The 7,621-nt window shown below is 36.5% G+C and overlaps 1 pseudogene; it reads right to left on the reverse strand.

Moving 5' to 3' along the window:
• Positions 1-606: 606 nt before the first annotated feature.
• On the reverse strand, positions 607-6,649 carry LOC120612245 (40S ribosomal protein S3a-like; annotated as a pseudogene).
• Between the last annotated feature and the right edge of the window lie 972 nt (positions 6,650-7,621).

The raw sequence follows: 7,621 nt of genomic DNA on the forward strand, positions 1-7,621 counted from the left end.
AGTAATCACTGAATTTCCATACTCTTCTCTTAAGTTTATTGAGCATTCTTATAACCAGTGTTTTCAACTCTGAATCTGGTAGGTTGCTTGTCTTGATTACATTTAATTCTTTTTCTGGAGCTTTGTTCTGTTCTTTCATTTGGGACATGTTTCTTTGTCTTCCCATTTTGGCTGTTATCTTGTATGTGTTTCTATGTATTAGGTAGAGCTGCTATATCTCCTAGTCTTAATAGAGTGGCCTTATGTAGTAGGTGAGCTGTGGAGCCCAGTGGCACAGTCTTTCCTGGTCACCTGAGCTGGATGCTCCACAAATGTCCCTTGTATAGGTTGTGTGTGCTCTCCTGTTATAGTTGAGCCTGTTTGCTCATCAATTGGCAGAATTGACTCTTGGGCCAACTGATTGTGATGACTGGCCATGATTAGTGGAGAAGCCATTGTGCAGAGGCTGACCCTACAGAGCAAAATTCGCTTTAGCAGGGCTATAATGCATGCTCTGTCTGCCCTTGGGTGTGTCATCCTCAGATGTATCCCCAGGTGATGCTCTGGCTCAAACCGAAGCTGGCCAGTGAGCATGCAGCCCAGGGCCTCCTGCGAGGGGCCCTGCTGTCAGCCAAGTTCATCTATAGCCTGTGCCCTGCCCAGGGCCACATAGCATGAGCCTCCAAGCAATGCGCAGATGACTACCATCCAAGCTGTGCTTGGAGGTTCCTTGAGAGGCCTCCTACTGAGGTCAGCTGCCACTAGTGCTGGGCTTTGAGCTGCTGAGCAAGAGGTATGGGATATGCTGAGGCCAGGTGCTTCTTTAGGTTTCATGAATCTTTGAGAGATTTTATAAAAGTCCATAACATGAGCCAAGTTAAGCCATTCATATGAAAAATCCACTGGAAGCACTTGGGTGGATCTGAAGATTGGGAGGGGAACAGGAGTCATCAGGGCCTGGCAATCAGTGTTAGCTATGTTAATGGAGCCTCTGATATGACGCCTGCCTGAGTCTGCAAGCTAGGTGGGAGAAGGCTCAAAAAAGAGATAATGCTCTCTCTCAGCACTTCTGTCTGGGAGAAAACTAACCCTCCTTCCCTTGCCCTAAAGCCAGACAATTCAGTTCCACCCTATATATCCTTGGCACCTTTCAAGCTGCTGTCTTAGTGCTAGAGGTCAGAGCAAGTGAGTCTTTCATCGAGTCCTGACATGGGCCCCTTAAGAGATACATCTAGGATTCTAGCTGCCCTCCATCTCACTCAGCCACAATTTTCGCTGGTTTTCACAGAGAGAAGTTGTGGGAATTTCTCTTCCTGACACTGGAACGCTGGGCTGGAGAGCCCAGTATAGGTCCAAGACCCTTGGCTCCTCCGGGGAAACCTCCACAGTTGAGATATCTTTCCCTAACTTCTACTGCCACATGTAGTTATTAGACCAGCTGGTTTTGCATCTTTATCTCTCCTACCAGTCTTGAGGTGGTCTCTTCTATATGTCCATAGTTGTAAGACATGTTCAGCTAGACTTCAGACAATACTCAATGGTGGTTCTGTAGTTTATTTGTAAGCTTGATGTGGTTATGAGAGGAGGTAAGAACAGCATTTACCTACTCCTTGATGTGGTTATGAGAGGAGGTAAGAACAGCATTTACCTACTCCTCCATCTTCACCTTTTTGTGTTTTTGACTTCTATTTTTCTATAGAGGCTTTCCTTAGATGACTGGTAGTTCCTTGAGATGAGTCTCTGTAGTTTTTTCCTCTTAGACTGGTCACATTTCTCGGAGCTTCTTCTGCCCTTGCTGAAGTGTAAAAGCATGACTGCCAGTGTAATAAAAACTTAAGGGGGAAGATATCCAGAGATCTCATCAACATGTATATTTTGTAACCTGAGACTTCCTTTTAACTGGAAGCCCTTTTGCAATTTGAATTTTATGTGTGTGCAACTATTAATAATTTAAAAATTATTAATTCAAAATGTCTAATATCCAAGTAACACTTTCTCTTACTCAGAGCTATAAAAATATATGTTATGATATATTGTAAAAACCAATGACCTAACATTAATTGACCAAATTCTAGTCCTGACATTCCTTCTGCATATATGTGTGGTCTCGAGAAAGTTATTGAATATTTTTTATCTCAGTTTTCTCTTCTGCAAAATCATGTTTTAGATATGGAACAGGGAGAGAGAGGCAGAGATGTTATTTTGATGCTTGCTGCAAAAGATATATAATGCCTCATTTAATTTCTACAAGATTTTCTATAAATTAGTTAAATGTTGTAACACTATGCAGTTTCACTGTACAATTTAAAGGTTGAAACTCAAAGGATAGATTTAATGTGATGTTTGAATACTTAGTTTTCAAGAGTTATTACCTATTAACACTCAAGTGAGTTAGAAAAAGTCTTCAGTTATAGAAAGTTTTAGACTCATGACAAAATTCCCTTTAATCATTTTTGAAGAATAAATGTTAGATTTTGAGACTATGGACATTTTTTGAGGATAATTGGAACATCTAAATCCATTAGGGTTCCCATCTTTGAATATTTTATACTGAAAACTTACTGGACTACTTAATTATATGCTAAGTTTATGGGAATATTTCATACCTCAACCATGTTTTCACATTAGCAAGATAGTGGATGGGGATCTGATGCAACCTGGAATAATTGGAGATGCTTCTCTATAAATTTGTAATTGCAACTAAAAGAATTATATCAGTTTCTCTTCAGATTTTATACCATTAACATATTTTTTTATGGGAACTGGAGAAGCAAAGAAAGTTTTTCTAAAGTGAAAAAAAAATGAAATAGGAAAAAAAAGATTTTTTAAAGCACTGATATCATCCTTGCTTTTAGTTGCCTTCTTTTAGTTATTTTTCCCTCATTCTTGGGTTTCTCTAGAAATCCTGTTTATTTAGAATAAATTATATCTTTCTTGGTTAAGCCAACTCAAGTGAGTTAATTGCAACCAAAAGAATTCTATTTTATATACCCTTTCTAATAATTTCTGATCATTCTACTATTTGATATTGAGCTCTTAGAATTAGAAAAGTCAAATGTTACAGAAATGTGGGTTCATAAACCTGCTACACCTATTATGGAGCTTTAAAAAGATAAAATTAAATTTTGGCTGTAGTGAGAGCATGGAGTGAGCAAAGAATGCTTATGGACTATAAACTTTTAGGAATTCAAAATATACATATATAACTTAGTAATAATGCTTCTAGGAATCTATCCTAGGAAACTGATCCAAAATGCAGAAAAAAATTCTTAAGCAAATATATTAATATAAACATTATTTATAGCCATAATATTAGAAAAACTCTGTATGAGCAACAGCTATTTAAATTGATAGTTAATATGGTACAATTTAATGCAATTAAATTATTTTCAAAAATAACTTTTGGAGATGGAGCAAGATGGTGAAGCAGGAAAATACTGTGTTTCCCTCCTCCCATGATCACATTAAAATCACAACTAAATTATAGAACAATAAACCTGGTGAACCATCTGAGCTAAACAGAAATCCTATAACTATTGATATAAACAAGAAGCCACGATGAAACTAATAAAAGGAACGAAAATGCATAATGGGCAGGATCCACACCCACATGTGGTGACTGAGAATTAGGAGAGATCTCTAGACCACAAAATTGCCCTCTGAAGAGCAAAGATTTCCATAACCACACTGGAGTCTCCAGTCCGGAGCACCAGTGCCAGAAAGAGAAGTGCCCACAATATCTAAATATGAAAAAACAGTGGGAATTCCATCTGTCCAAGTGAGACTGAAGGTAGCTGGAAACTTAGATGTCCTCTTACAGGGCCTGCACACAGACTCACTCACTCACAGGCACTAATACTCATCTCTTGCAGAGGGACAGCACTTGGGAGATGCCAGAGACATACAGGGAGAGACAGTTGTGTGGCTTCAGGGTGAGGGTTAGAGGGAGAGCCAAGTTTGTCCCTGTGTTGATCCATTCTCCCATGCAGCTTATGGTTGGGTGTCATCTTTCCTGTATTGGGCCCTCTCTGCACACAGCGAAATCTGAATCTGCATTAGCCTAGAAAAAGTTACTTGCTCCACAGTGGTAACTCCCTGGGACGCTGCCCCACACAAATCGGTCACCACTGGAGCCCATTTGGCAATGAGTAGCCAGCCTTAGCCTATGCTGCAATCTTTCTTGGAAAAGCCATGAGGAAAACTTGGGACCCAAGTAGGCAGTGGATCGACTTGGAATGCTCTGAGCCTTTTACTCAAAGGCTGCAGGCTCAATACTGGCACCAAACTTGAATCTGCATTACTGGTGAACCCCCCCTTGCCCCACCCAGTGAACCATGAAAAATCACCTCACCCACATTTCATATACCACAAGGCTCATTTTTTATTATTTTACATATTTGAAAATAACCAAATGGGCTCATTTATTATTTTTTATTAAAATTATTAGAGTGATATGGATTAATGAAAATATATATGTTTTGAATGTATAATTCAATAATAAATTATATCTATATTGCATTGTGTATTCACTATCCAAAGTTAAATTTCCTTCTGTCACCAAATATTTGATCCCTTTACCCCTATCTACCTCCCCACTTCTCCATTTCCCTCTAGTGAGAACCAATTCACTGTCTGTGTCCATGACACTGTCAGTTTGCCATGTTTGTTTGTTGCTTTCAGTTTTATATCCCACATATGAGTGAAATAATATGATTCTGAACTTTTTCTGTCTAATTTATTTTGCTTAGCATGGTAATCTCAAGATCCATCCATATTGTCACAAATTACAGTACTTTATCTTTTCTTATGGTTGAGTAATATTCTATTGAATATATACCACATCTTCTTTATCCTATCACCTATTTTAGGACATTTTGGTTGTTTCCATCTCTTGGCCACCATATATAATGTTGCTATAAACATCAAGGTGCATATATCTTTCTGCATAAACGTTTTTAAGGTATTTTGGGGAAAATATCCAGAAAAGAAACAGATGGGTCATATTGTAATTCTATTAACTTTTTGATAAACTTCCGTATTGTTTTCCATAGTGGCTGTCCCAATTTACATTCCCACTAGCAGTGTATGAGGGTTCCTGTTCACCACAAACTCTCAATTGTACTGTTGATGATAGCCACTCTAACAGGTGTGAGATGTTACCTCATGTGGTTTTGATTTTCATTTCCCTAATAGTTAATGAAGTTGAGCATCTTTTCATATGTCTGTTGGCCATTTGTATGCCCTGGAAGAGGTGTCTGTTCAGGTCCTCTATTCATACTTTTTAATAAGATTTTTTAATTTTTGTTGTTAGTCGTATGAGTTCTTTGTATATTTTGGATATTAGGCACTTATCAGAGGCATTCTTTGCAAATATATTCTCCCATGCAGATGATTGCCTTGTTGACAGTTTCTTTTGCTGTGCAAAAACTTTTTAGTTTTATATAGTCCCATTAATTTATTTTGGCTTCTACTTTCCTTGTCTTTGAAGTCAAATTCATAAAATCCCTTTCAAGTCACAGGTCCATGAGTTTGGTATCTACATTTTCTTTCACGTAATTTATTATTTCAGGTATTACACTCAGGTCCTTAATTTATTTCGAGTTATTTTTTCTGTGTGGTGATAGACAACAGTCTATGTTTTTTTTTTTCTTTTGCATGTGGTTTTCCAGTTTTCCCAACACCATTTATCGAAGAGGCTTTCCTTTGTCCATTGTATATTTTTGGGTCCTTTGTTGAAAATTATTTGCCATATAAAGAGGGATTTACTTCTAGACTCTTAATTCCATTTTTCTGCCAATACCATGCTGATTTTTTGTTTGTTTGTTTGTTTTTAACATCACAAATAGGTTTTATTTGTCTCCATGAAAATTCTGAATTTAAAACAGATTCTTGGACTGGAGGCTTATATTTATCAGCTCGTTCAACTTTAACACCTGTCTCATCTCCGGTAGTTTTTCCAGAACTGCTACCTTCACCATGAAGCTCTATTAGTTTTCCCAACTCAAACTTGGGCTTCTTCAGCATTTTGACTTTTCTAACAAAGACATCATGAAGAGGATAAATTGATTGACAAGCCTTTTCTACGTCTTTTCCAATGCCATCTGGAATCAATTTATTGACCACTTCTTTCAAGTCATTTGTCTGCAGCACTTGGGTCATGATTTCCATCATTTTCTTCTGGATTTGGTAGACTTGTGGATGCTGAGCATAAGAGGTCTTCCAAATCTGATTGTTGTTGTTTTTTAGTAAAACAAATGCAGAACAGACGAAGCAAATAACCATTGGTAGTCTTGACATCAACATGAGCTTCAATCATGACCATTTTTTTGACCATGGAGCACATTTTGACATGAGTAAGATCCATGTCATGAAAATTAGTCAGGCAGTTTTTGCCCTGAACATCCTTAGTAATTATCTTGAATTTTCTAAATGCAACTTCATCATTCTGCAGATCAGCTAGGCTCACTTCAAAACCACGACACTTGAGATCATTAGATGTGATTTTGGTTCCTTGAGTTCTTATGAGTAATATTTTCCCAATATTTATTATATTAAATATAGCTGGTGCTTTTACATCATATCAATCTTTCTAAGAAAATGAGTCTCTCACTTTCTTCGTGGCTCTTTTTTGGCCACCTTTCATAAAGTGCTTGTTCTTGCCAATTACCATAGTGCACTCAGAGAGCCCAAAGCCCATACTGTTTTGATTATTGTCACTTTGTAGAATAATTTGAAATTGGGCAAAATGATTTCTCCAGCTTTTTTCTTTTTCAGCAGGATTGCTATGGTGATTCAGGGTCTTTATTTTTTCCATACAAATCTGATCATTTTTTATTCTATTTCTTTAAAAATGTCGATGGGATTTTGATGGGCATTGCATTAAATCTGTAATAATGTGTTAGGTAATAGATTATTTTAACTTTATTCTTCCTATCCAAGAACACAGAATTTTTTTTTTCATTTATTTGTGTCTTCAATTTATTTTAGTAGTCTTATAGTTTTCATTGTATAGGTCCTTCAAATGTTTTGTTAGGTTTATTTTTAGGAATTTTAATATTTTCCTTTGCAGTTGCAAAAGGAATTTTTTTTTAAATTTCTTTTTCTGACAATTCATTATTAGAGTGAGGAATGCTATGGATTTTTGAACATTGATTTTGTATCTAGAAACTATATTTGTTTATTATTTCTAGTAGTGTTCTCATGAAGTCTTTTAGGTTTTCTATATGGAGAATAATGTCATCCACAAATAGTGTCAGTTTGACTTCTTAATTTCGTTTTTGAATGTTTTATATCTTTCTATTACCTGGTTGCATTCACTTGGACATCTAATATTATATGGAATGACAGTGATGATAGTGGACGGCCTTGTCTCGTTCTAATCTTAGAGGAAACGTTTCCAGTTTTTCACCAATATATATAATGTTAGCTGAGGAGGTTTGTTGTATATGGCCTTTATTAGCTTGAAATACTTTTTTTTCTATATCTACTTTTTAAGTGTTTTAATCATAAATGGATGCTGTATCTTGTCAGAGGCTTTTTCTGCATCTATTGATATGATCATATAATTCTAATTCTTTATTTTGTTTATGTGGTATATTGCATTGATTGATTTGCATATGTTAAACCATCCCTGTGCCCCAGA

Source organism: Pteropus medius, unplaced genomic scaffold (assembly GCF_902729225.1).
Source record: "Pteropus medius unplaced genomic scaffold, Ma_sr-lr_union100, whole genome shotgun sequence".
Lineage (NCBI taxonomy): Eukaryota > Metazoa > Chordata > Mammalia > Chiroptera > Pteropodidae > Pteropus > Pteropus medius.